The sequence below is a fragment of the Lontra canadensis genome, unplaced genomic scaffold (genome assembly GCF_010015895.1).
Source record: "Lontra canadensis isolate GAN:19392208 unplaced genomic scaffold, GSC_riverotter_1.0 scaffold40, whole genome shotgun sequence".
Lineage (NCBI taxonomy): Eukaryota > Metazoa > Chordata > Mammalia > Carnivora > Mustelidae > Lontra > Lontra canadensis.
In genome coordinates this window covers 7,776,937-7,804,526 of record NW_022631034.1, presented here as the reverse complement: position 1 = coordinate 7,804,526, position 27,590 = coordinate 7,776,937, and the positions used below count along the sequence as shown (strand labels likewise).

The window sequence follows — 27,590 nt, the reverse complement described above, 5'->3', positions numbered from 1 at the left end:
GGACATGTTTTTCATTGAGCATGTAATGATGAAACAAAGTGACAAAAAAGGAATTTAAGATTAGGAAGGAACAAATAAAATTTTAATTTCCTACAGATGTCATGTTTGTGAATTTGCAAGCTAGTGAAGTCATAATACAAAAACCAATGGCACTTATATAAACAATAAAAATTTGAAAATGAAATTAAAGATACCATTTATAATAGTATAAAAAACTACCATTTGTTTGTTTGATCTTCAAGAGGCAGACACAAAAATAAGATAAGTACAAGAAATCCATTTGGAGAAATATCTTAAAAGGATTGGAATAGATAGGAATAGACATGAACCTGACACCTGGGAAGGGAAAGAGAGAAGGGGCTGGGTAGGAAGCAATTCAGCAGCACAACTCTGAAAAAAAATCTAAGCTAGACCAGTGGGAGAATTCCTGAAAAAAAGGTAAATATTAGAGGAATCCTCTATGAGGCAGAAATTGGCTAGCACTATTTACTCTGATGTTTTCAGGCATTGATTGGGATAGCTTTGGAGAAAATGTATTAGTGGAACCAAAGTGGAACCTTGGGCTGTCAGTCAGTTGTGCTCTCCATAGTGCATTCTTAAGGAGATGTGAGCACTGTACTTCCTTGGCTATCTTTTTTTTTTTTTTTTTCCTTCCATGGCGTTCTTATATCGTATACTAAGGATACTTGTAAGGAAAGGTATAAATTACTTCTAAAAAGAAAACATTACTTATAGAACAAGATCAAAATAAATGTAAAGATATATCATTTTCATAGTATTGAATGAGTCAATGTAGCAAAGATGCTGGTTCTTTCCTAATTGATCTATATCTACAATGTATTCCTAATGAAAATTCTAGAAAGTTTTTTTCAATAACACATACTTTGTAAAATTATATTATGTTGGCACTTCAGTTTTCCTCTACTCGTTCTTAAAATCCCATTAAACTGCTACTAAGGTAGAGGATAAAAGAAAGGCAAAGAGAAAGAGAGCAACAAAATTTTGAAAACTAGAATCAGGTTGGTGTCTGTAATAACTTTGCAGACCTTAGAAACCTTTAGCTTAGAGATCTTCAAACTATGGCCTGCAGGACGATTACCTGTTTTTATAAATAAATTTTACTGGAGCACAGTCACACCCATTCCTTTATGCACTGGCTATCATTGTTTGGTACTACAATAATATAACTAAATATTTGGGAAAGAGATCATAATACTCAGGAACCTAAAATATTCACTAACTTCCACTTTAAGAAAAAGTTTGCCAACCCTCTGCTGTATAGCCTATCTTGATAGGAGCCCAAGAATAAGGCTGATTCATACTGTAAGACCCAGAAATTAGTGCAAATTAAAGATACTAAGAACCTCTAGAAGTAGAGGCATAAGTGATGCTATAAACAAGAACATTTATTGAATCTGTTTTAGAATCAGTTAAACTCTCCTACCCAATCCTGAACTGCTAGGTAGCTGACACTCTTTTCTCCATTTAATCCCTCCTCTCTGCTTGTTCCCTAGAGAGGTTAAATTAAAAAAAAAATCCTTATGCTAGGGGCCAGAGATTGTTTATGGTGGGGCTGTATTATAATAATATTATAAGAATTTGTTAAAATTTGTGAGATTTGCAGTTGCCTTCTCTACCAAATAGTAATAAGGCTTTTACCCTCCAATAAGGAGATGAGATACTTCTTTCTGAAGAAACTGCCATCTTAAGAGAGAGCTGGGAAACTTCCAGTTAAACAACAATCAGATCCCCCATATAAATAGGTTAGTTGAGAGCTTGGAGGTTTTAGCAGGGGAACACAGCTACTCATATACCCTTGACTGAAAAATGGTCCTCTATCAGGGAAAATCATCCTCTTCTACAGTGCATATGGCTTTGGGAGGGATGCACATGGAGCACTAAGGGAAGAAGGGTACACCTGCCTAGCCAGCCAGATCAGTTGAAGGAACCCTGGGTGATAAATGGGGTGACAGATGCTACAGCCACAGCAAACCACAAAGGACTCTAATTAGCTAAAACAGTCTTTAAAAACAGAGCTGGAAGTATCACAATCCAGATTTTGAGCCATACTACAAAGCTATACTAATCAAGACAGTATGGAACTGGCACAAATTAGACACAAAGATCAATGGAAGAGAATAGAAAGCCCATAAACAAACCTGTGATTATATGGTCAATTAATCTTCAACAAAAAGGCAAGAATACATGATAGGAAAAACTCTCTTCAACCAACAGTGGCAATACTGGACAGCTACATTCAAAAGAATGAAACTGGACCACGTTCTTATACCATACACAAAACTAAACCAAGAATGGATTAAAGACCTAAATGTGACACCTGCAACCATAAAAGTCCTAGAAGGGAGCTCACGCAGTAATGTCTCTAACATTAGCCATAGCAACATTTTTCTAGATATGCCTCCTGAGGCATGAAAAGAAAAAAAAAAACAAACTGTTGAGACCACATCAAAATAAAAATCTTCTGCACAGCAAAGGAAATAATTAACAAAACTAAAAGATAATCCACTGAATGGGAGAAGATAATTGCAAATGACATATCTGGTAAAGGTTTACTATCCAAAATATTTAAAGGAATTCTACAGATGCCTAGGGGTGGCTCATTTGGTTAAGCATTTGACCAGCTCAGGTCATGATCTCAGGGTCCTGCCATCAAGGCTGAAGTGGGTCTCTGTGCTCTGTGGGGAGTCTGCTTCTAGCTCTCCCTCTGCCCCTCCCCCCACTGGTGCATGCTCACTCTCTATCTCTCTCTCTCAAATAAATAAAATATAATATTTTTTTAAAAAAGAACTTCTAAAACTCAACACCCAAAAAACAAATAATCCAATTAAAATGGGCAGAAGATATGAGCAGATATTTCTCCAAAGAAGTCATATACATGGCCAACAGACACATGAAAAGATGTTCAACATTGCTCATCATCAGGGAAATGCAAATCCAACGTACAGTGAGATTTCATCTCAAACAGAAATGGCTAAATTCAAATAGACAGGAATGGTGTTGGAGAAAAAGAAACCCTCATGCACTGTTGGTGGAAATGCAAATTGGTACAACTCTAGAAAACAGTATGGAGGTTCCTCAAAAATTTTACAGTAGAACTACACTACAGTTCATCAATTTCATTACTAGGTATTTACTCAGTATATACAATGGAATATTACTCAGCCATCAGAAAGGATGAATATTCACCATTTGCACTGACCTGGATGGAAGTGGAGGAGATTATGCTAAGTGAAATAAGTCAGGCAGGGCGCCTGGGTGGCTCAGTGGGTTAAGCCGCTGCCTTCGGCTCAGGTCATGATCTCAGGGTCCTGGGATCGAGTCCCGCATCGGGCTCTCTGCTCAGCAGGGAGCCTGTTTCCCTCTCTCTCTCTCTGCCTGCCTCTCTGTCTACTTGTGATCTCTCTCTGTCAAATCAATAAATAAAATCTTTAAAAAAAAAAAAAGAAAGAAGTCAGGCAGAGAAAGACAGTTATCAGATGGTTTCACTCATGGTTTCACATGGTTTTATGGAACATAAAGAGTAGCACGGAGGACCACAGGGGAAGGGAGGGAAAACTGAATGGGAGGAAATCAGAGAAGGAGAAAAATAGTGAGAGACTCTGGACTTTGGAAAACAAGCTGAGGTTTACAGAAGGAATGAGGGAACTGGTGATAGGTGTTAAGGAGGGCATGTTCGGTGATGAGCACTGGGTGTTAAATGCAACTAATGAACTGTTGAACACTACATCAAAAATTAATGATGTACTCTATGCTGGCTAATTGAACATAATAAAAAGGTAACAAAAATACCAATTCAAAAGGATATTTAATTTAAAATATCAGTATATTTTATAAATATAAATATCCTGATATTTATAGCAGCATTATCTACAATAGCCAAATTATGGAAACAGCCTAAGTGTCCATCAACAGATGAATGAATTAGGAAGATATGGTATGTATGTGTGTATATATACACACACACAGCCCATATAATATTCCACTGTGTGTGTGTATATATATATGTACACATTATCTATATATATGTTATATGTATATACCACATTATATATACATACTATATAATATTCCATTGTGTGTGTGTGTGTGTATATATAAATATATACACACACACACACCCCATATCTTCCTTATCCATTCATCTATTGATAGACACTTAGGTTGTTTCCATAACTTGGCCATTGTTTTATGGAATATTTTTTTCCAGAAAAAGGCATTATATTTTATTTTTTTTTAATTTTTTTAAATAATTTTATTTTTCATAAACATATATATATATATATTTTTTTTTTTTCCCCCCAGGGGTACAGGTCTGTGAATCTCCACGTTTACAAACTTCACAGCACTCACCATAGCACATACCCTACCCAATGTCCATAACCCCCCCCCAACCCCCCTCTGCCCAGCAACCCTCAGTTTGTTTTGTGAGATTAAGAGTCACTTATGGTTTGTCTCCCTCCCAATCCCAACTTGTTTCATTTACTCTTCTCCTACCACATTAACCCCCCATGTTGCATCTCCTCTCCCTCATATCAGGGAGATCATATGATAGTTGTCTTTCTCCGATTGACTTATTTCGCTAAGCATGATACCCTCTAGTTCCATCCACGTTGTTGCAAATGGCAAGCCATTGTATATATATACCACATCTTCTTTCTCCATTCGTCTGTTGATGGACATCTAGGTTCTTTCCATAGTTTGGCTATTGTGGACATTGCTGCTATAAACATTCGGGTGCACGTGCCCCTTCGGATCACTACGTTTGTATCTTTAGGGTAAATACCCAGCAGTGCAATTGCTGGGTCATAGGGTAGTTCTATTTTCAACATTTTGAGGAACCTCCATGCTGTTTTCCAGAGTGGTTGCACCAGCTTGCATTCCCACCAACAGTGTAGGAGGGTTCCCCTTTCTCCGCATCCTCGCCAGCATCTGTCATTTCCGGACTTGTTAATTTTAGCCATTCTGACTGGTGTGAGGTGGTATCTCATTGTGGTTTTGATTTGTATTTCCCTGATGCCGAGTGATATGGAGCACTTTTTCATGTGTCTGTTGGCCATCTGGATGTCTTCTTTGCAGAAATGTCTGTTCATGTCTTCTGCCCATTTCTTGATGGGATTATTTGTTCTTTGGGTGTTGAGTTTGCTAAGTTCTTTATAGATTCTGGACACTAGCCCTTTATCTGATATGTCGTTTGCAAATATCTTCTCCCATTCTGTCAGTTGTCTTTTGGTTTTGTGAACGGTTTCCTTTGCTGTGCAAAAGCTTTTGATCTTGATAAAATCCCAATAGTTCATTTTTGCCCTTGCTTCCCTTGCCTTTGGCGATGTTCCTAGGAAGATGTTGCTGCGGCTGAGGTCAAAGAGGTTGCTGCCTGTGTTCTCCTCAAGGATGTTGATGGATTCCTTTCTCACATTGAGGTCCTTCATCCATTTTGAGTCTATTTTCGTGTGGCGTGTAAGGAAATGATCCAATTTCATTTTTCTGCATGTGGCTGTCCAATTTTCCCAACACCATTTATTGAAGAGGCTGTCTTTTTTCCATTGGACATTCTTTCCTGCTTTGTCGAAGATTAGTTGACCATAGAGTGGAGGGTCTATTTCTGGGCTCTCTATTCTGTTCCATTGATCTATGTGTCTGTTTTTGTGCCAGTACCATGCTGTCTTGATGATGACAGCTTTGTAATAGAGCTTGAAGTCCGGAATTGTGATGCCACCAACTCTGGCTTTCTTTTTCCATATTCCTTTGGCTATTCGCGGTCTTTTCTGGTTCCATATAAATTTTAGGATTATTTGTTCCATTTCTTTGAAAAAAATGGATGGTACTTTGATAGGAATTGCATTAAATGTGTAGATTGCTTTAGGTAGCATAGACATTTTCACAATATTTATTCTTCCAATCCAGGAGCATGGAACATTTTTCCATTTCTTTGTGTCTTCCTCAATTTCTTTCATGAGTACTTTATAGTTTTCTGTGTATAGATTCTTAGTCTCTTTGGTTAGGTTTATTCCTAGGTATCGTATAGTTTTGGGTGCAATTGTAAATGGGATGGACTCCTTAATTTCTCTTTCTTCTGTCTTGTTGTTGGTGTAGAGAAATGCGACTGATTTCTGTGCATTGATTTTATATCCTGACACTTTACTGAATTCCTGTACAAGTTCTAGCAGTTTTGGAGTGGAGTCTTTTGGGTTTTCCACATATAGTATCATATCGTCTGCGAAGAGTGATAGTTTGACTTCTTCTTTGCCGATTTGGATGCCTTTAATTTCTTTTTGTTGTCTGATTGCTGAGGCTAGGACTTCTAGTACTATGTTGAATAGCAGTGGTGATAACAGACATCCCTGCCTTGTTCCTGACCTTAGCGGAAAAGCTTTCAGTTTTTCTCCATTGAGAATGATATTTGCGATGCGTTTTTCATAGATGGCTTTGATAATATTGAGGTATGTGCCCTCTATCCCTACACTTTGAAGAGTTTTGATCAGGAAGGGATGCTGTACTTTGTCAAATGCTTTTTCAGCATCTATGGGGAGTATCATATGGTTCCCGTTTTTTCTTTTATTAATGTGTTGTATCACATTGATTGATTTGCGGATGTTGAACCTACCTTGCAGCCCTGGAATAAATCCCACTTGGTCGTGGTGAATAATCCTTTTAATGTACTGTTGAATCCTATTGGCTAGTATTTTGGTGAGAATTTTTGTATCTGTGTTCATCAAGGATATTGGTCTGTAGTTCTCTTTTTTGAAGGGATCCTTGTCTGGTTTGGGGATCAAGGTGATGCTGGCCTCATAAAATGAGTTTGGAAGTTTTCCTTCCATTTCTATTTTTTGGAACAGTTTCAGGAGAATAGGAATTAGTTCTTCTTGAAATGTTTGGTAGAATTCCCCCGGGAAGCCATCTGGCCATGGGCTTTTGTTTGTTTGGAGATTTTTGATGACTGTTTCAATCTCCTTACTGGTTATGGGTCTGTTCAGGCTTTCTATTTCTTCCTGGTTCAGTTGTGGTAGTTTATATGTCTCTAGGAATGCATCCATTTCTTCCAGATTGTCAAATTTGTTGGCATAGAGTTGCTCATAATATGTTCTTATAATTGTCTGTATTTCTTTGGTGTTAGTTGTGATCTCTCCTCTTTCATTCATGATTTTATTTATTTGGGTCCTTTCTCTTTTCTTTTTGATAAGTCTGGCCAGGGACTTATCAATCTTATTAATTCTTTCAAAGAACCAGCTCCTAGTTTCGTTGATTTGTTCTATTGTTTTTTTGGTTTTTATTTCATTGATTTCTGCTCTGATCTTTATGATTTCTCTTCTCCTGCTGGGTTTAGGGTTTCTTTCTTTCTTGTTCTTTCTCCAGCTCCTTTAGGTGTAGGGTTAGGTTGTGTACCTGAGACCTTTCTTGTTTCTTGAGAAAGGCTTGTACCACTATATATTTTCCTCTCAGGACTGCCTTTGTTGTGTCCCACAGATTTTGAACTGTTGTATTTTCATTATCATTTGTTTCCATGAATTTTTTCAATTCTTCTTTAATTTCCTGGTTGACCCATTCATTCTTTAGAAGGATGCTGTTTAGTCGCCATATATTTGGGTTCTTTCCAAATTTCCTCTTGCGATTGAGTTCTAGCTTCAGAGCATTGTGGTCTGAAAATATGCAGGGAATGATCCCAATTTTTTGATAACAGTTAAGACCTGATTTAGAACCAAGGATGTGATCTATTCTGGAGAATGTTCCATGTGCACTAGAGAAGAATGTGTATTCTGTTGCTTTGGGATGAAATGTTCTGAATATATCTGTGATGTCCATCTGGTCCAGTGTGTCATTTAAGGCCTTTATTTCCTTGTTGATCTTTTGCTTGGATGATCTGTCCATTTCAGTGAGGGGAGTGTTAAAGTCCCCTACTATTATTGTATGATTGTCGATGTGTTTCTTTGATTTTGTTATTAATTGGTTTATATAGTTGGCTGCTCCCACGTTAGGGGCATAGATATTTACAATTGTTAGATCTTCTTGTTGGACAGATCCTTTGAGTATGATATAGTGTCCATCTTCATCTCTTATTATAGTCTTTGGTTTAAAATCTAAGTGATCTGATATAAGGATTGCCACTCCTGCTTTCTTCTGATGTCCATTAGCATGGTAAAATCTTTTCCACCCCCTCACTTTAAATCTGAAAGTGTCTTCGGGTTTAAAATGAGTTTCTTATAGGCAACATATAGATGGGTTTTGTTTTTTTATCCATTCTGATACCCTGTGTCTTTTGATTGGGGCATTTAGCCCATTAACATTCAGGGTAACTATTGAGAGATATGAATTTAGTGCCATTGTATTGCCTGTACGGTGACTGCTATTGTATATTGTTTCTGTTCCTTTCTGATCTACTACTTTTAGGTTCTCTCTTTGCTTAGAGGACCCCTTTCAATATTTCCTGTAGAGCTGGCTTGGTGTTTGCAAATTCTTTCAGTTTTTGTTTGTCCTGGAAGCTTTTAATCTCTCCTTCTATTTTCAATGATAGCCTAGCTGGATATAGTATTCTTGGCTGCATGTTTTTCTCGTTTAGTACTCTGAATATATCATGCCAGCTCTTTCTGGCCTGCCAGGTCTCTGTGGATAAGTCTGCTGCCAATCTAATATTTTTACCATTGTATGTTACAGACTTCTGTTCCCTGGCTGCTTTCAGGATTTTCTCTTTGTCACTAAGACTTGTAAATTTGACTATTAGGTGACGGGGTGTGGACCTATTCTTATTCATTTTGAGTGGGGTTCTCTGAACCTCCTGGATTTTGATGCTTGTTCCCTTTGCCATATTGGGGAAATTCTCTCCAATAATTCTCTCCAATATACCTTCTGCTCCCCTCTCTCTTTCTTCTTCTTCTGGAATCCCAATTATTCTAATGTTGTTTCGTCTTATGGTGTCACTTATCTCTCGAATTCTGCCCTCGTGGTCCAGTAGTTGTTTGTCCCTCTTTTGTTCAGCTTCCTTATTCTCTGTCATTTGGTCTTCTATATCGCTAATTCTTTCTTCTGCCTCATTTATCCTAGCAGTGAGAGCCTCCATTTTTGATTGCATCTCATTAATAGCTTTTTTTATTTCAACTTGATTAGATTTTAGTTCTTTTATTTCTCCAGAAAGGGCTTTTATATCTCCCGAGAGTGTTTCTCTAATATCTTCCATGCATTTTTCGAGCCCAGCTAGAACCTTGAGAATAGTCATTCTGAACTCTAAATCGGACATATTACCAATGTCTGTATTGATTAGGTCCTTAGCCTTTGGTACTGCCTCTTGTTCTTTTTTTTGTGGTGAATTTTTCCGCCTTGTCATTTTGTCATTTCCGCTTTGTATTTTGATAAGAGTATATGAAGGAGTAAGTAAAATACTAAAAGGGTGGCAACAACCCCAGGAAAATATGCTTTAGCCAAATCAGAAGAGATCCCAAATCGTAAGGGGGCGGGGGAAGGGGATAAAAAGGTTCAGAAAGAAAAAAAAAAAAAAAAGAAAGAAACAAATAAAAAAAGAAAACCAATAATGAAAAAAATATAAAAAGGAAAAAAATATATATATATTAGATAAACTAGTTAAAAAACGTTAAAAAAGAAAAGGGTAAAAGTTTAAAAAAATTTAGCAGAAGAAGAGAAAAAAATTGAAAAAGAAAAAAAATTAAATTAACTGCAAGGCTAAAGAATCATGGGGAGAAAGCCATGAGTTCCGTGCTTTGCTTTCTCCTCCTCTGGAATTCCGCTGCTCTCCTTGGTATTGAAACTGCACTCCTTGGTAGGTGAACTTGGTCCTGGCTGGGTTTCTTGTTGATCTTCTGGGGGAGGGGCCTGTTGTAGTGATTCTCAAGTGTCTTTGCCCCAGGCGGAGTTGCACCGCCCTTACCAGGGGCCAGGCTGAGTAATCTGCTCGGGTTTGCTTTCGGGAGCTTTTGTTCCCTGAGCGCTTTCCGTAGAGTCCAGAGGATGGGATTGAAGATGGCGGCCTCCCAGTCTCCAGCCCGGAGGAGCCGAGAGCTCGGGGCCCCACTCCTCAGTGCGCCCTCAGGGAACAGCGTCCAATTACTCCCGTCTGCCTGGCCTCCGGCTGCGCTCCGAGCTGATCGAGCCTGCGACCGGTTCAAGGTAAACCCGAGCTGTGAGCTCACTCCTCGGCTCCGTCTCTGTAGCCAGCTTCCCCGTTCTAATACCTGCGAGCTCTGCGACACTCAGACACCCCCGATCCTTCTGTGACCCTGCGGGACCTGAGGCCACACTGGCCCCGCGTGGGCTTCACCCCAGTTAAGCCTCTGGAGCGATGTCCCTCAGCGGAATAGACTTTTAAAAGTCCTGCTTTTGTGCTCCGTTGCTCCACCGCTTGCTGGGAGCCGGCCCCTCCCCCCGGGGTCTATCTTCCCGTCCCTTTGGATTCACTTCTCCGCCAGTCCTACCTTTCAGAAAGTGGTTGATTTTCTGTTTCTAGAATTGCTGTTCTTCTTCTCTTCGATCTCCCGTTGGATTTGTAGGTGTTTGCAATCTTTAGATAAGCTATCTAGCTGATCTCCCGCAACCTGAAGTAGTCTCAGCTGCTACTTCTCCGCCATCTTGACTCCTCCCCCTGTTTTATGGAATATTATTCAGCCATAAAAATGAATTAGATCTTACCATTTGTAATGACATGGATGGAGCTAGAGAGTATTATGCTAAGTGAAATAAGCCTGTCAAAGATAGACAAATATGATTTCATCATGTGTGGAATTTGAGAAACAAAACACGCAAGTAAAGGGGGATAAAAGAAAGAGAGACTGACCAAGAAACAGACACTTAACTATAGAGAACAAACTGATGGTTATCAGAGAGGAGGTAACCAGGGGAATGCATAAAATAGGTGGCGGGGTTTAAGGAATGCACTTGTACATATAAAGGTACAATTAGCCTGATAGTTTATTTTTCAACAACAACAATGGAAGCCAAAAAAGAATGAACAATATATTCAATGAACCAATAGAAAATATCTATCACCCTAAAATTACAGGTCCAGGAAAGTACTGTAAATATGAGAGAGGAAAAAAGCTCCGTAAACTTTTAACTTGCATTCCTTTATTTTATTTGTCTTAGTCTACAGTTGCAGAGGCTTTAATCAGTATCTAGTGATCTTTGTCTATCCTTTCATCTCTAAGTATAACAGTAATTATTTCTGTATATTTGAATAACTACCAAGTTTTTTTAAGTTTTTAAATTTAGTTCCAGTGTAGTTAACATACCATATTATATTAGTTTCAGGTGTACAATATAGTAATTCAACAATTCTCTACATTGTACAGAGCTCATCATGATAAGTATACTCTTAAAACCCCATGATCTATTTTACCCCCTTCCCCTCTGGTAACTACCAGTTTATTGTCTGTAGTTAAGAATCTGTTTCTTGGTTTGTCTCCCTCTCATTATTTTTGTTGGATTCAGTTTGTTAGTATTTTATTGAGAATTTCTGCACACTTAGTATGACTTTTAATTGCATTCCATTTTCATCACCAACTGTAGTGTTGGGAAATTATCTAGATGCTATGATAGCTTCCAAGTAAGCTACCAAGCAGGTTTTTTCTCAGATCACAGAATAGAAAGTCTCCCAGACCAAATTAATATACTTGTACTGTAGTTAATTTAATTTACTTGAAACACATAGCTAGAAAAAAAGGAGAAAGATGGGGCACCTGGGTGGCTCAGTGGGTTAAAGCCTCTGCCTTCAGCTCAGGTCATGATCTCAGGGTCCTGGGATTGAGCCCCGCATCAGGCTCTCTGCTCAGCAGGGAGCCTGCTTCCCTCTCTCTCTGCCTGCCTCTCTGCCTACTTGTGATCTCTCTCTGTCAAATAAATAAATACTTAAAAAAAAAAAGGAGAAAAATGGAGTGGATGTAGGCAAAAGTGGGATGAAATGACCATACTATCTGAATCCTGTGTGGAGCAAAGTTCATATGTTTTGTCTCTCACTCTGTTTCATCAGGCCTCTCTGCCGATGATTGAGTTATAAGACCAGAGTTAAAGATGAGTGATGGTCTTCAACAGTTAGGAATTGTTCTAGAGACAACACACTCTAAATTTATTAGAGAGATGCAGGAAAAAGTGTGCCTCACCATAGCTGTAAAGTAACTGATAACTTACTATCAGTTAAGAATATTACTTGCATGTTTTAAGCAGAGTATGCACGGGGTCATATTCGGTTCCTGATGGATGCATGATTCTGTGGGAAACACAACTGTCTATCTGGAGATGATGTGATCAGTGCTTTATGAAATTTTTAAGATGCTAATTCTCCCATTCCTTTCTATTTTGTAAATAATACTTTAATTTCATTCTTTATATAAGCCAGTGCATGTATATACCTGTTTTTCTGTATAGTGCGTTTTTTTAGGCTACTAACTTACTTACTGTCTATCCTTAACACATCTTATGAATTTTGCATATATTTCACACTTGCTTATTCAGTATCTATACTTAGCATCTTATGAGCTTTCTTTCATCCAGGGACAAGGTAAGCCCAAGAAAGCAATTTTCTTCCTCTGATAATTTGTAGAGTGAAGAAAATAGTGATAGTGATGGTTATTATAATTCACCTTTATACTGGAGGTACATTCCATTTGATCCTAGATTTTGGGAAGGTTTCCCTTTGTAATACCCATCCTGATCAGACCTTACACTCTCCTCTTCTTGTATACTCAAGGCTATCCATAATACCAAAGGTTAAGATTATCTGAGTAAAGTAATTGTCCTAAGGTTGAAAGCTGGATTCAGAGACCCTGCTTATCTCTTTGACCTGCTGCTTTAATTGGGTTTAGATTCTAAGGAATATACATATTTGTCCTTACCTATGCATTATATTTTACCCCCCTTTTTTTTTTTTTTTCATTTTTAGCAAGAAAATTGGTCAGGGTATTTAGTCAGTCATACTTCAGGCAATTGAACTTTTACCTTGGGTTTTCATGACGTGGAAAATGATTAAAGTTGATTACAGAATTTGATCTAGATTCCTGAATTAAGGCATATGTTTATGAGAAAGAGAATAGCCACATTTTTACCTCTTTACACTCCAGTTACAATAAAGTATCTTAGCTCCATTCTTATATATTCTATATATGTTTCTTAATAATATTACAAATAAACTCATACAAATAACCAGTTGTTGATCATTCTACAATGCTAACCAACTATTGTGAAATATTTTATAGTGGATAAGATTTAAGAATAAAAAAAATTGTATAGCAGTGCCTGGGTGGCTCGAGTTGGTTAAACATCTGACTCTTAATTTCAGCTCAGGTCATGAGCCCTGAATCCTACCCTAATCTGAATTTACTCTTTTGATATTTAAACCAGTTTGAGCTTGTTGTTGTCATGTTTAAAAAGAAATGGATACTATAAGGAATAGACTTCAAAGTGTGAAATTGATATACTGAGGTAGAGAAGAGAGTCATGAGAAAAAACCTTTTATCCTGGATGAGGATGTTGATAATCATTTTTATATAGTTAAGAAGTAGTTGATTAAACTATATTATACATTGGCTTTTGCCTACAAAAGTATGAAATTAGGGAGATTAGTAGGAAAAATGCCAGAAGTTGATGTGTTTTGATTACTTCACTTATGGTCTATAGTAGATTATTTTAGGAAGGACACATAATTAGCTTGAAATGGGTATGATTGAAAGCAGTGAGAGGAAAAGATATGACTTTGCTAAAAAGGGCAAATTTATAGATTATAACTGATCTATATTTCAGTCTGATGAAATGTTTATTAATTTGGGAGTCTGTCAAGTAGAAAAGTTGATTTATATACCCCCAAACTAAAGTTAGGATTTGGAAGGATGGACAGGTAAGCTACTAGAAAAAATTAATACCTACTGTTAAGTATTCTCTGCCTGACTTAAGGGATAGTAAGCATTACCAGGAAGATTAAGGCTCTGATTCAGAGACAGGACCATAAAGAAATATTAGTGGAAGCCCAGTGAGAGCCCAAATCAAGATATAAGTCACTAAATTGAGTCCTGCAGTGAGGTCAGAGCATAATGTCTTCATGCTGTGAGAAAGATTTTAATTTTTTTTTCACTTTTAAAAGTTTTTTCTGTTTTATGGGGTGGCCAGTAAAAATACAGATTGCTTACTAAGTATTTAGGGAATTGAGTGACCAGATAAATCTACAGCTTCTCTAAAAATAATGAATTTCTTAAGCCCTTTAACATATTAATTAACATATTAATTCAGCTCTATTCCATATTCTTAGGACATAGTCTTCTGGTTCAGAAACATCTTCCAGGCAGACATCCTTACAACTGTTCTACTCAGGGAGGGAATAGTATTCAAAGGAATGCCTCCAAGAAAGTCCAGTGAAGTGCTCATAGGTTCAATGACCAGATGACTCACTCTACTTCCCAGGTGGGAAGTCCTACCTGTTTTTGTCTGGCAGGATGTGGTATGTGTTTTGCTCCACTGTACACTTTATTTATCTGTGTAGTCATTCTGCTTTTTAATATACATTTATATATTCATAGGTTGTGGATGGATAATTCACATTTATTCAGGTTTCTTGAACCAGAAATTACCATAGATCCTGAACTTAAACTTAGATTCAGGTGTACTTTTAGCTGCTCTCCTTTTTGAAATAGGGTACTTATGCTTCATCTGGAAATTGCCAATTTTGCAGATGTATGTGAGAAGGAAAGTGATATTAATATTGATATCCAAAGAGATAAATTTTAATAGATATTTTTGTTGTATAAGTAATATCTATCTAACCCCTTATCGTTGTGAGGTATAGGATAAATCAATCACTCAGATTTAGGGGTTAGACCAGAATATTGTGAACCAGTCAGAAAAAATTTATGTCTCTTGCCAGAGGGATTTGTGGGCTTACACTAGCCAGTTTATACCAGTTCCCTGGTCATGGGTATTCAATTTGGGTTTGGTTCAGGTGAGCATGAGGTATGGGGTTTGGTTTGACTTGGTAATCATGTATCATCTAGTCTCCTTCTCCTGGATTATTGATTATTTTTTTGCCCATTTTTGCAACATGGGAGATGCCTGCCTGGGGAGAGAATTGACATATGAGAAAAGAGTGAGCCAAGAAACACTCTGAGGAATGGGTTTAGCCCCCAGACAAATCATCCCTGTAATCTTATCCCTGGATTTTTTAGTTTTGAGAACCAATAACTTCTAATTAGTGTTTAAGTGACCTTAACTTTGGGGTTTTCTGTTTCTTACAAGCAAAAGCTATTAATTGATAAGTATGTTTCTTAGGAATGTGTTTATTGAATTATTGAACAGTAAATTATCTTCAGGGGCTTCATTCAATTATAAATGCTATAAAATTAGCAAAATATTTCAAGGATAGCTAGCTTATATATAATTTCATTATTTTAAAGATTATTAATTTATTTATTTGAAAGTAAGAGAGCATAGGCTGGGGGTGGGAGGAGAGGGAGAGGGGGAAAAGCAGACTTCCCACTTAGCATGGTGGTCCACACCAGGCTTGATCTCAGGACCAAAGACCTGATCATGACCTGAGCCAAATTCAGATGCTTAACTAACTGAACTACCCAGGCACCCCTTTACTTTATTTTTAAGGACTGTAAGTTAAATTGCAAGTTAGAAAGAGCTGTACTAATTGTACAGTATTTTAACTAGTGATTATAGCCATTGTCACCTAGTTTCAATGTTGAAATTACTGAAATACTAAAAATAAAATGAAGTTAATTGTGTTGCCGAATTTTGAACAAATTTTCCTTGAGAAAGGCATTTTGTTACCTTAATTCACTTGAAAGTAGAACATCTATTTTGTTATATCTGTATCATGTGTATTTTATTTGTATATCAAATATGTATGCATTTTTATTAAATCTTTAATATTCTCGATACTTTTACTTTATTTTATGGACATTGTGTTGGATATTGGAAAGATCTACTAAAATGACTAGCATTTTGATATAAAATCGTAATTTTTACTATGATGGCCATCTAACAATTTATGTTATTATCAAATATCAAATTATCTGGGTTTTTATTTATCATCAGTTATTTTAGAATTTGTGATGATTAATAAAACATGAATATATGTAAAAGGAAAAAGTCTTATATAGAGTGTTTAAAATTGTTTTCTTTTTATTTATACCACAAGAAACATGGAGGGGTGCCTGGGTGTCTCAGTCTGTTGACTTCAGACTCTTGGTTTCAGCTCAGATCATGATCTCATGGGTCCTGAGATCAAGCCCTATATTTGGTTCTCCACTCAGGGGAGTCTGCTTGAAATTTCTCTCCCTCTAGCCATCACATACTTGCTCTCACTCTCTCTAAATAAATAAATAAATAAATAAATATTTTAAAAAAGGAAATATGGAAAGCTTAGATATTAGGAAGTATCAAATTAAGTTTGGTTTTTAATTTTTATTAGTCATTGGGCAATTCTTATTAAATACTACCTCCTACCCTATTTTTCAGTTATTAGAAAATAATATAAAAATGGGTGTAACCAAATATCATTAACTAACATGAATTTTTTTTCATTTTATTTTATTTTATTTCTTTTCAGTATTCCAGAATTCATTGTTTATGTACTACACCCAGTGCTCCATGCAGTATGTGCCCTCCATAATACCCACAACCAGGCTCACCCAATCCCCCACCCTCCTCCCTTCCAAACCCTCAGTTTGTTTCTCAGAGTCCACAGCCTCTCAAGTTGGTGCAGCCACTTTGGAAAACAGTGTGGAGATTCCTTAAGAAATTAAAAATAGAGCAACTGGGAGCTGAGGGAAATGTGGATGAATCCCAGAAGATTCTTATGGAAGTGGAGAAAGTCCGTGCGAAGAAAAAAGAAGCTGAGGAAGAATACAGAAATTCCATGCCCGCGTCCCGTTTTCAACAGCAGAAGCTGCGTGTCTGTGAGGTCTGTTCGGCTTACCTTGGTCTCCACAATGACTGTCGTCTCGCAGACCACTTCGGGGGCAAGTTACACTTGGGGTTCATTCAGATCCGAGAGAAGCTTGATCAGTTGAGGAAAACTGTGGCTGAAAAGCAGGAGAAGAGAAACCAGGATCGACTGCGGGGGAGAGAGGAGAGAGAGCGGGAGGAGCGCCTGAGCAGGAGGTCTGGATCCAGAACCAGAGATGGAAGGAGGTCACGATCCTGGGACTGGCGTCGCAGGAGGTCCAGATCTACCTCCAGGGAGCGATGAAAGTCATCCTGATCCCGGTCCTGAGACAGACACTGGCTCCACCGCAGCCGTTCCGGAGCCACAGCCGGGGCCACCGCCGGCTTCCAGGGAGCGGAGTGCGAAATACAAGTTCTCCAGAGAGCGGATGTCAAGGGAAGAGTCCTGGGAGCACCGGCGCAGTGAGCGACGGGCCGCTGACTGGAGACTGGAGAGCACCAAGGGGAAGACCAGCTTCGCGGAGGTCGGAGGAGAAGGAGGCTGGCAAGATGTGAACCCACATCCGGGCCTGTAAATAGTCTGACGAACATTGGACACAGCCTAAAGTTACCCTTTATATTTGCTGGATACAACTCGTCTTTTGTAGTTATGTTTCTATTGTTGGGAGCTAGCTGTGGAGTTCTAGAGATGTACAGAGTTGCTCCTGTGTTCTGGGGTATGTTGACTAGGAATAAATAAGTCTGATAGACGGCCTCCAAAAAAAAAAAAAAAAAAAAAATTCCCCCAACTCACTTCTCCTCTCCATCTCCCAATGTCCTCCATGTTATTCCTTATGCTCCACAAGTAAGTGAAACCATATGATCATTGACTCTCTCTGCTTGACTTATTTTACTCAGCATAATCTCTTCTAGTCCCATCCATGTTGATAACAAAAGTTGGGAATTCATCCTTTCTGATGGAGGCATAATACTGCATTTACATATAGACCATATCTTCTTCATCCATTTGTCCATTGAAAGGCAGCTTGGTTCTTTCCACAGTTTGGCGACTGTGGCCATTGCTGCTATGAACATTGAGGTACAGATGGCCCTTCTTTTCACTACATCTGTATCTTTGGGATAAATACCCAGTAGTGCAATTGCAGGGTCATAGGGTAGCTCTAATTTTAATTTCTTAAGGAATCTCCGCACTGTTTTCCAAAGTGGCTGCACCAACTTGCATTCCCCCCAACAGTGTAAGAGGATTCCCCTTTCTCCACTTCCTCTCCAACACTTGTTGTTTACTGTCTTGTTAATTTTGACCATTCTAACTTGTGTTAGGTGATATCTCAATGTGGTTTTGATTTGAATCTCCCTGATGGCTAATGATGATGAACATTTTTTCATGTGTCTGTTAGCCATTTGTAGGTCTTCTTTGGAGAAGTGTCTGTTCATGTCTTCTGCCCATTTTTTGACATGATTATGTTTTGTGTGTGTTGAGTTTGAGGAGTTATTTATAGATCTTGGATATCAGCCATTTGTATGTAGTGTCTTTGTGACTATCTTCTCCCATTAGAAGCCCGATTTTGTAGAGACACTGCAAAATATGCCTATAAAGTTCCTAAGGAATAAAAAATTTCTATCAAGTTATTATAATCAGTATTTGTTCATATTGACATATGGATAGAGAAATTAGATGAACAGAATTAAATACCCTAAACTGATCTGTGTGTATAGAAGAGATCTTTAAGTATGATAAAAGTGACATTTTTATTTTATTGGAAAAAGGTGATGTATTTCCTAATTGCTGGTAGCAAAATTTGTTATCTTTATGAACAAAACCATAATTATTTCTCTGTTGCATACCATATTAAAAATGTATGTTTCAACTGATTGTAATAGTTATTTTTTAACAACTTGATATGACCTTCTTTGTTTTACTGTGGAAAAGAACTGACAGGTAGAACTACATTATAATTAGTTGTTTTCTTTTGGTAACAAATAGAGCTAAAGACCAAGTACATAACAGAACAACTATACTCTGTTAAATTAGTAACTATTTGAATTATGAGATTTTTCTCTTCATGCTTATGTATTTTATAACCATTTAATAGTACTTTACATATTACTATATAACTTTAATATTATATAGTTGCTTAAAATTTTTCATTAATATGTTAATTTAAACCCTTTTCAAGATTATATTCTGTGGATATTTTGAAAGCATTTTGAAAGTATGTATGTTCTTTCTAATTGAAAAATTACTGTAATCAACAATTCCTTTGAATTTTGATGCTTGTTTTCCAATACTTTTTTATTGAACCCCACTAATTAATATTAGCACACTTTGATAAATAAAACATAACTTTTAAATAATCATTCTATAATTTTATTAATAATACTTATGTGTTGAATGACAAATTAATAATTAATTCAACAATTTATGTTTTATTTCATCCCACAGAGAAGTCTCAATTTTTTTTCTAAAATGGCTGAAGTTACTACCTGTCCCTTTGTTCACTGCAGAGGAGCATTCAATCTTGTGAATATATGCCTTCATCTTAGAAACTAGGGATCCATATATTAATATGCTTTCTTTCTAGTCTTCAAATTTCAAGCCATTATATAATTCTTTAGTATATGATCCCACTTTTCCAGTTATAAAAAGAAAGAATAAGTCATATAAGTGAAATCTTCCTGTATTTATTTTTCTGTGATTGGTGTATTCACTTAATAAGGTCAAGGCTCATCCTTATTGTTGCATATTGAAGAATTTGCTTTTTTTTTTTTTAAGGCTGATTGATATTCTTTTGTAGGTATATACTACATTTTATTTACCCAGTCATCTGTCAGTGGACATTTGTTTCCATAGTTTGAATAATTTGAGTAGTGCCACAATGAATATGTGAGTGATACTGCCTCACATTCGTTTTGAGATCCTGATTTCAGTTATTTTTGATAAATACCAGATGTGAGATTGCTGGATCATATGGTAGATCTATTTTTCATTTTTTGAGAAACTTCTGTACTGTTTTCCATAATGGCTATACTATTTTATATTCCCATCAGAGGTGTGCAGGGTTCCAGTTACTCCATATCCTTACCAACACTTGTCTTTTGTTTTGTTGTTGTTGTTTTTAATAATAACCATCTCCTTGTGGTTTTCATTTGATTCTTAGAGCTATTGATATATTTTTCATATATCTATTGGCCATTTGTATGTGTTCTTTGGAGAAATCTCTGTTCAAGTCCTTACCCCATTTTTAATCTATGGTTATTAGTTTTTTGTTATTGTTTTTCTGCTTTTTCTTTTTTACTATTGAGTTATCGGAGTTCCTCATATATTTTAGAAATTAATTCCTTATGAGATAGATGTTTCACATTTTTTCCCCATTCAGTAGGTTGCCTTTTCATTCATTTGGCTGTTACTTTGTTGTGCAGAAGCTTTTTAATTTAGGGTAACCTCACTTGTCTGTTTTTCTTTTGTTTCCTGTTTCATATACATGAAATCATTGCCAAGACTAATGTCATGAAACTTTTTCCTATATTTTCTTCTAGGATTTTACAGTTTCAGACCTTACAATGAAATCTTTAAAATGTTCTGAGTTGATTTTTTTTTTATGTATTGTGTGAAATAAGCTTCTAATTTCATTCTTTCACATGTGGATAGTCAGTTTTCGCAGCAGCATTTTTTGAAGTAACTATTCTTTCCCCATTGGGTATTCTTAAAATCCCTGTGAATGATTAATTGGCTGTGTATATATGGATTTACTACTTATCTCTCTATACTGTTCCATTGTTGTTTTTGTCAATCAGATTCAAGTACTATACTGCTTTGATTGCTATAGGTTTATAGTGTATTTTAAAATCAGAAAGTGTGATGCCTCCAGTTTTGTTATTCCTTTTCAAGATGGATGTGGCTATTTGTGGGTTTCATGCTTCCAATTGATTCCAATATAATTTTTTTTTGTATTTCTGTAAAAAATCCATTGGTATATTGATAAGGTCTGTGTTGAATCTATAGATCATTTTGGATAGTATGGGCATTTTACTATTAATCTTCTAGCCTGTAAACACAAATTAGGTTTCCATTTGTTTGTGTCTTGTTTTATTTTTCATCAATGTTTCTTTTTTACTTATGATTTTGTCTTTTAAGCTTTATTTAAATTCTAGTTAGTTAATATACAGTGTGATAATTAGTTTAAGGTGTTTAACATAGTGATTCAACACTTCCATACCACAGCCAGTGCTCATCACAAGTGCACTCCCCATCACCTATTTAACCTATCCCCCATCCAACTCCCCTCTGGTAACCATCAAGTTGTTCTCTATACTTGAGTCTGTTTCTTGGTTTGCCTCTCTCTTTTGTTCTCCCTTTGCTTGTTTTGTTACTTAAATTCCACATATGAATGAAATCATATGGTATTTGTCTTTCATCAGTGTTTCAAGTTTTTGGTATACAAGTATTTCATCTCCTCCATTAAGTTTATTTCTGGATTTTACTCTTTTTGCTGAAATTGTAAATGGGATGGTGTTTCTAATTTCATTTTCAGACAGTTTATCATTAGTATATAGAAACATTGATTTTTGTATGTTGATTTTGTATCCTGCAACTTTACCGAATGTGTTTATTAGTTCTTTTTTTTTTTTTTTAAAGAATCTTTAGGATGTTTTATATCTAAGATCATATCATCTGAGAAAAGGGACAGACAGCTTTACTTCTTTGATTCTAATTAGGCATCTTGGCTTCAGATATCCATTTTCTTCCCTAGATTTAGGAAGAAATTATTTCTTTGAACACACTTTCTGATTTGTTTTCTCTCTCTTCTTCTACTGGGACATCTATAATGCATATTTTAGTCTGTTTGTTGGTATTCCATAAGTCCCTGAAGATTTTCTCACTCTGTTTCATTCTTTTTGTTTTTGTTCCTCTTACTAAATTACTCTCAATGAGTTGTCTTTGAGTTTTCTGATCTTGTCTTCTGCTGCATATAGTTTATTTTTGAACCACTCTAGTGAATTTTTTTCAGTGCAGTGTTTGTGTTCTTAAGCTCCATGATTTTTGTTAAGTGCTTTTTCCCCATTTTCTTCCTATCTCTATGTTAAAATTCTTATTCTGCTCCTGCATTGTCCTTTTGTCCTCAGTGAACATCTTTATGGCATTTATCTTGAATTCTGCTTCAGGTAACTTACATAGCTTTTTTCATTACAGTCAATTTCTGGAGATTTATCTTGTTCCTTTGTTTGAAGCATCTTCACCTGATTCTTCATTTTCCTTGACTCTGAGTTGCTTTCTGTGCTTTTGATGAAGCAGGCACATCTCCCTAGTTATTATGGAGTAGCCTCATATAGAAGAATACCCCCAAACAATCAGCCTGGCAGAGTTTCTGGTGGCCTCTCAAACCTTTATAATAATTCAGCCTGCTTTCTGTGTTCTCTGTATTTCCCTAGGTGTCTAGGGTATGCCAGATCTCATTAGTGTCCTGGGACAAGCGCTGCTGAAGCCAGTTCCTCAGATAACCTCAGTAAAGTTGTATCATTAGGTGTCCAACCTTTTTCCTCTCCAGCAAGAAGCTAGGAGGTAGAGATTTTGTTTACCTGCTTTGTGCCAAACCGGGATAGGAGGTACAGTGACTGCCCACCCATATCTTTATCTGTTCTCCCAGTAGTCCTTAGGTAGCAGCAAGGTGATGCTAGGTCTTGTCAGCACTTGAATATAGGCAAGTCAGAAGTCAGTTTTTTGGACAGCCCCAAGAAAAGTTGTGGCATTGTAGGCAACTGTGTTTCCCTTTGCTTACTTTGTGCTGAGCCAGGGAGAAATTAAGGCATTTACCAGCCCAAGCCACTGCCTCCATTCTCCTCCAGGTGGCTGGACTCCTAGACAGGCAAAATAGAAGCCAGTCCTTCAAAGAATCCCATCAGAGAAGTTGAGAGCCCTGGACATGTGAACCAACACTTTCTTTCACCTGGGAGGAGCTGAGAGCTATGGCTTCTCTTGCTAGTCATATTATGCTATGCCATGAGTAGTTTTAAAAAAGCAAATATATTAAAAATTAGAATTATATGTAAAATAGGCTTGCATACTTAATGATTTAAAATATCGAGAACAAAAAACCCCTAAAATATAAAAAACATAAGAGGATTTGAAATAAATCTAAATATTAACAACATTCACAGATATATCTCGTATCTTTTTGTTCTTCTCCCCCTCCATTACTACTTTCTTGCATTAAATGAATATTTTATAAAGTAACATTTACATTCCTTTAATGACGTTTTAATTGTATACTGGCATTAGTAACTGTTTTTTTTCCATTCCTTTAATGATGTTTTAATTGTATATATTTAGTTATTATTTCCCCACCCCCTCCAGAACTTAAATTATAAACCTTAACTTAATTAATTCACATATATACAGACTTGTCTAGTGAGATATAAAATATTATTTCTATATATGTATATGTCCTTTCTTCTTTTTCATGCTATTATATATCCATGTATGTTACAAAGCCAATAGTACATTATAATTATCAATTTATAAAATGTGTTGGACTTTAAAGGAACCAAGTGAAGAAAGAACAGCAAGTATATATTCATCGAATTTGTTATATTAACAGTGCTATTTTTCACATTTCTAGTCCTCTTCATTTTTTTTTCAATAGAGTTAACTTAGTATCTCATTTGAGAATAATTGGTGTTGATTCTTCTTTAAATGTTTGATAAAATTCACCAGGGAAGACATCTCGTTGTGGTCTTTTCTTCTTTGGGAGATTTTTGATTACTGATTATATCTTACTGATCATATCTTTTTTTTTTTTTTTTTAGTTTTTTAAATTTATTTTCAGTGTAACAGTATTCATTGTTTTTGCACCACACCCAGTGCTCCATGCAATCCGTGCCCTCTCTAATACCCACCACCTGGTTCCTCCAACCTCCCACCCCCCGCCCCTTCAAAACCCTCAGATTGTTCTTCAGAGTCCATAGTCTCTCATGGCTCACCTCCCCTGCCAATTTCCCCCAACTCCCTTCTCCTCTCTAACTCCCCTTGTCCTCCAGGCTATTTGTTATGCTCCACAAATAAGTGAAACCATATGATACTTGACTCTCTCTGCTTGACTTATTTCACTCAGCATAATCTCTTCCAGTCCCGTTCATGTTGCTACAAAAGTTGGGTATTCATCCTTTCTGATGGAGGCATAATATTCCATAGTGTATATGGACCACATCTTCTTTATCCATTCGTCCGTTGAAGGGCATCTTGGTTCTTTCCACAGTTTGGCGACTGTGGCCATTGCTGCTATAAACATTGGGGTACAGATGGCCCTTCTTTTCACTACATCTGTATCTTTGGGGTAAATACACAGTAGTGCAATTGCAGGGTCAAGTGCACATGGAACCTTCTCAAGAATAGACCACATACTGGGTCACAAATCAGGACTCAACCAATACCAAAAGACTGAGATTATTCCCTGCACATTCTCAGATCACAATGCTTTTGAAACTGGAGCTCAATCATAAGGAAAAGTTCGGAAGGAACTCAAACACCTAGAAGCTAAAGACCACCTTGCTTAAGAATGCTTGGATCAACCAGGAGATCAAAGAAGAACTGAAACAATTCATGGAAACCAATGAGAATGAAGGCACTTCAGTCCAAAACCTATGGGATACAGCAAAGGCAGTCCTAAGGGGGAAATACATAGCCATCCAAGCCTCCCTCAAAAAAATAGAAAAATCCAGAATACACCAGCTGTCTCTACACCTTAAAGAACTGGAGAATCAACAACAAATCAAACCAACTCCACACATAAGAAGGGAAATAATCAAGATTAGAGCTGAGATCAATGAGGTAGAAATAAGAGATACAGTAGAACGTATCAATGAAACTAGAAGCTGGTGTTTTGAAAGAATCAATAAGATCGATAAACTATTGGCCACACTAATCCAAAAGAAAAGAGAAAAAACCCAAATTAATAAATTTATGAATGAAAAGGGAGAGATCACAACTAACACCAAGGAAGTAGAAACAATCATCAGAAGTTATTATCAACAGTTATATGCCAATAAGCTAAGCAACCTAGATGAAATGGATGCATTCCTGGAAAACTATAAACTCCCAAAATTGAACCAGGAAGAAATTGACAACCTGAATAGACTGATATCTAGTAACGAGATTGAAGCAGTGATCAAAAACCTCCCAAAAAACAAGAGCCCAGGACCTGAAAGATTCCCTGGGGAATTCTACCAAACTTTCAAAGAAGAAATAACACCTATTCTTCTGAAGCTGTTTCAAAAAATTGAAGCAAAAGGAAAATTTCCAGACTCTTTTTATGAAGCCAGCATTACCTTGATCCCCAAACCAGGCAAAGACCCTACCAAAAAGGAAAATTTCAGACCAATATCACTGATGAATATGGATGCTAAGATTCTCAACAAGATCCTAGCAAACAGGATCCAACAGCACATTAAAAAGATTATCCACCAAGACCAGGTGGGATTCATTCCTGGGCTACAAGGATGGTTCAACATTCGCAAATCAATCAATGTGATAGAACAAATTAATAAGAGAGAAGAACCACATGGTCCTCTCAATTGATGCAGAAAAAGCATTTGACAAAATCCAGCATCCATTCCTGATTAAAACGCTTCAAAGTATAGGGATAGAGGGAACATTCCTGAACTTCATAAAATCTATCTATGAAAGACCCACAGCAAATATCATCCTCAATGGGAAAAAGCTTGCAGCCTTCCCGTTGAGATCAGGAACACGACAAGGATGCCCACTCTCATCACTCTTGTTCAACATAGTATTAGAAGTCCTAGCAACAGCAATCAGATAACAAAGAGAAATAAAAGGTATCCAAATTGGCAATGAAGAAGTCAAACTCTCTCTCTTCGCAGATGACATGATCATATCTTATTATTAGCGACTTTCCAAATCTTCCTGAGTCAGTCTTGGTAGTTTGTAGATTTCTAAGAATTTCTCCATTTCTTCCAGGTTACCCATTTAGTTGGCAAATAGTTATTCATGTCGTCTCTTATGATCCTTTTCGTGTTTCTGTGGTATCAGTTGCAATGTCCTTTTTTACATTTATAATTTTGTTGCTTTGGTTCCTCTCTGTTCCCTTGTGTTTTTTTTTTCCCCCCTAGCTAAATATTTGTCAACTTTCTTTATCTTTTCAAATAACCAACTCTTAATTTGGTTATCTTTTCTATTGTTTTCCTGTTCTCTATTTCCTTTCTTTTCTTTTCTTTTAATTCTTTTATTTTTATTTCTGTTCTAATCTTCAGTATCTTTACCCTTTCTGCTAACTCTGTGCTCAGTTTGCTCTTCTTTTTGCAGTTCCTTAAGATGTAGAGTTAGGTAATTTATTAGAGATCTTTCTTGCTTCTTAAAAGAGGCATTCATTAGTATGAACAACCTTCTGAGTACTGCTTTTGCTGCATCCCATAAGTTTTGGTATGTTGTTTTTCCATTTGGTTTATCTTGATACTTTTTAAAAATTTCCTTTTAACTTTTTCTTCAAGCCATTGATTGTTTGGGAGAGTGTTGTTTAATTTCTATATATTTATAAAACTTTCACTTGTCCTTTTGTTACTGATCTCTAGTTATACTATTGTGGTGAAAGAAGTTAGTTGGTATGATTTCAATCTTCTTGAACTTACTAAGACTTGTTCTGTGGCATAACGTATGATCTATCTTGAAAATGTTTTATGTGCACAAGAGAAGAATGTGTATTCTATTGTTGTCAAGTAGAATATTCCATATTTGTCTGTTAAGCCCATTTATTCTCCAATGTTGTTCAAATCCATTGTTTCCTTATTGATTCTCTATTTAATCTATCCATTGTTGAGAGTGTGTTATTAAAGTCTCCAACTATTATGGTATTGCTTTTTATCTCTTCCTTTAACTCTGTTAGTTTTTGATTTATGTATTTAGGTGCTCCAATTTGGGGCAGTATTTATGATATAACTTTTTGATATATTGATTCTGTTGTCTTTACGTAATACCCTTCTTTGTCTCTTTATACCATTTTTAGCTTAAAGACTGTTTTGTCTGTTATAGGTATAGTTATTACCATTATAATAATTGTTTTTACCATTTGCCTGAAATATCTTTTCTATCCATTTACTCTCAGGCTATGTATGTCTTTAAGTCTCAAGTGTGTCTCTTGTAGGTAGCATATTGTTGGATCTTGTTTTTAGCCATTCTGTATCTTTTGATTACAAGATTTAATCCAGTTATGTTAAAATAATTATTGATAAGGACAATTTGTTATTTTTGGTTGTTACTGCCATTTTGTTGTTTTCTGCCATTTTGTTTTCTGGTTGTTTTATAAATCCATTTTTCCTTGTTTCCTGCTTTCTGTCTTTTTTGGATTTTGATGTCTTTTCATGTCAGTATGATCTGATTTCTTTATCGTGTTTTCTACTATAGTTACTACAGATATTTCCCTTGTGGTTACCATGAGACATACGTAAGATATCTTAAAGTTATAACATCTTGTTTTAAACTAATAACAACTTAACCTCAATAGGATTCCTAAGCTTTATGCTTTTATTTTCCTCTCCTTCACATTTAGATTATTGATGTTAAAATTTATGTTTTTATATTGTGCAACTAATAATAATTTTGCAGTTATGGTTACTTGTACTATGTTTGTCTTTTTAACTTTTAAATTAGAGTTGTATTGAATTTGGCACCACCATTAGCAAATTAT

At 36.4% G+C, this 27,590-nt stretch overlaps 1 protein-coding gene and 1 pseudogene across 2 annotated transcripts in view; both read left to right on the top strand.

Annotated features, from left to right (window-relative positions):
• Positions 1-27,590, top strand: part of LRRIQ3 (leucine rich repeats and IQ motif containing 3) — a 189,178-nt gene that overhangs the window by 58,875 nt on the left and 102,713 nt on the right. The window lies entirely within an intron of this gene.
• LOC116875019 lies at positions 16,757-17,603 on the top strand (annotated as a pseudogene).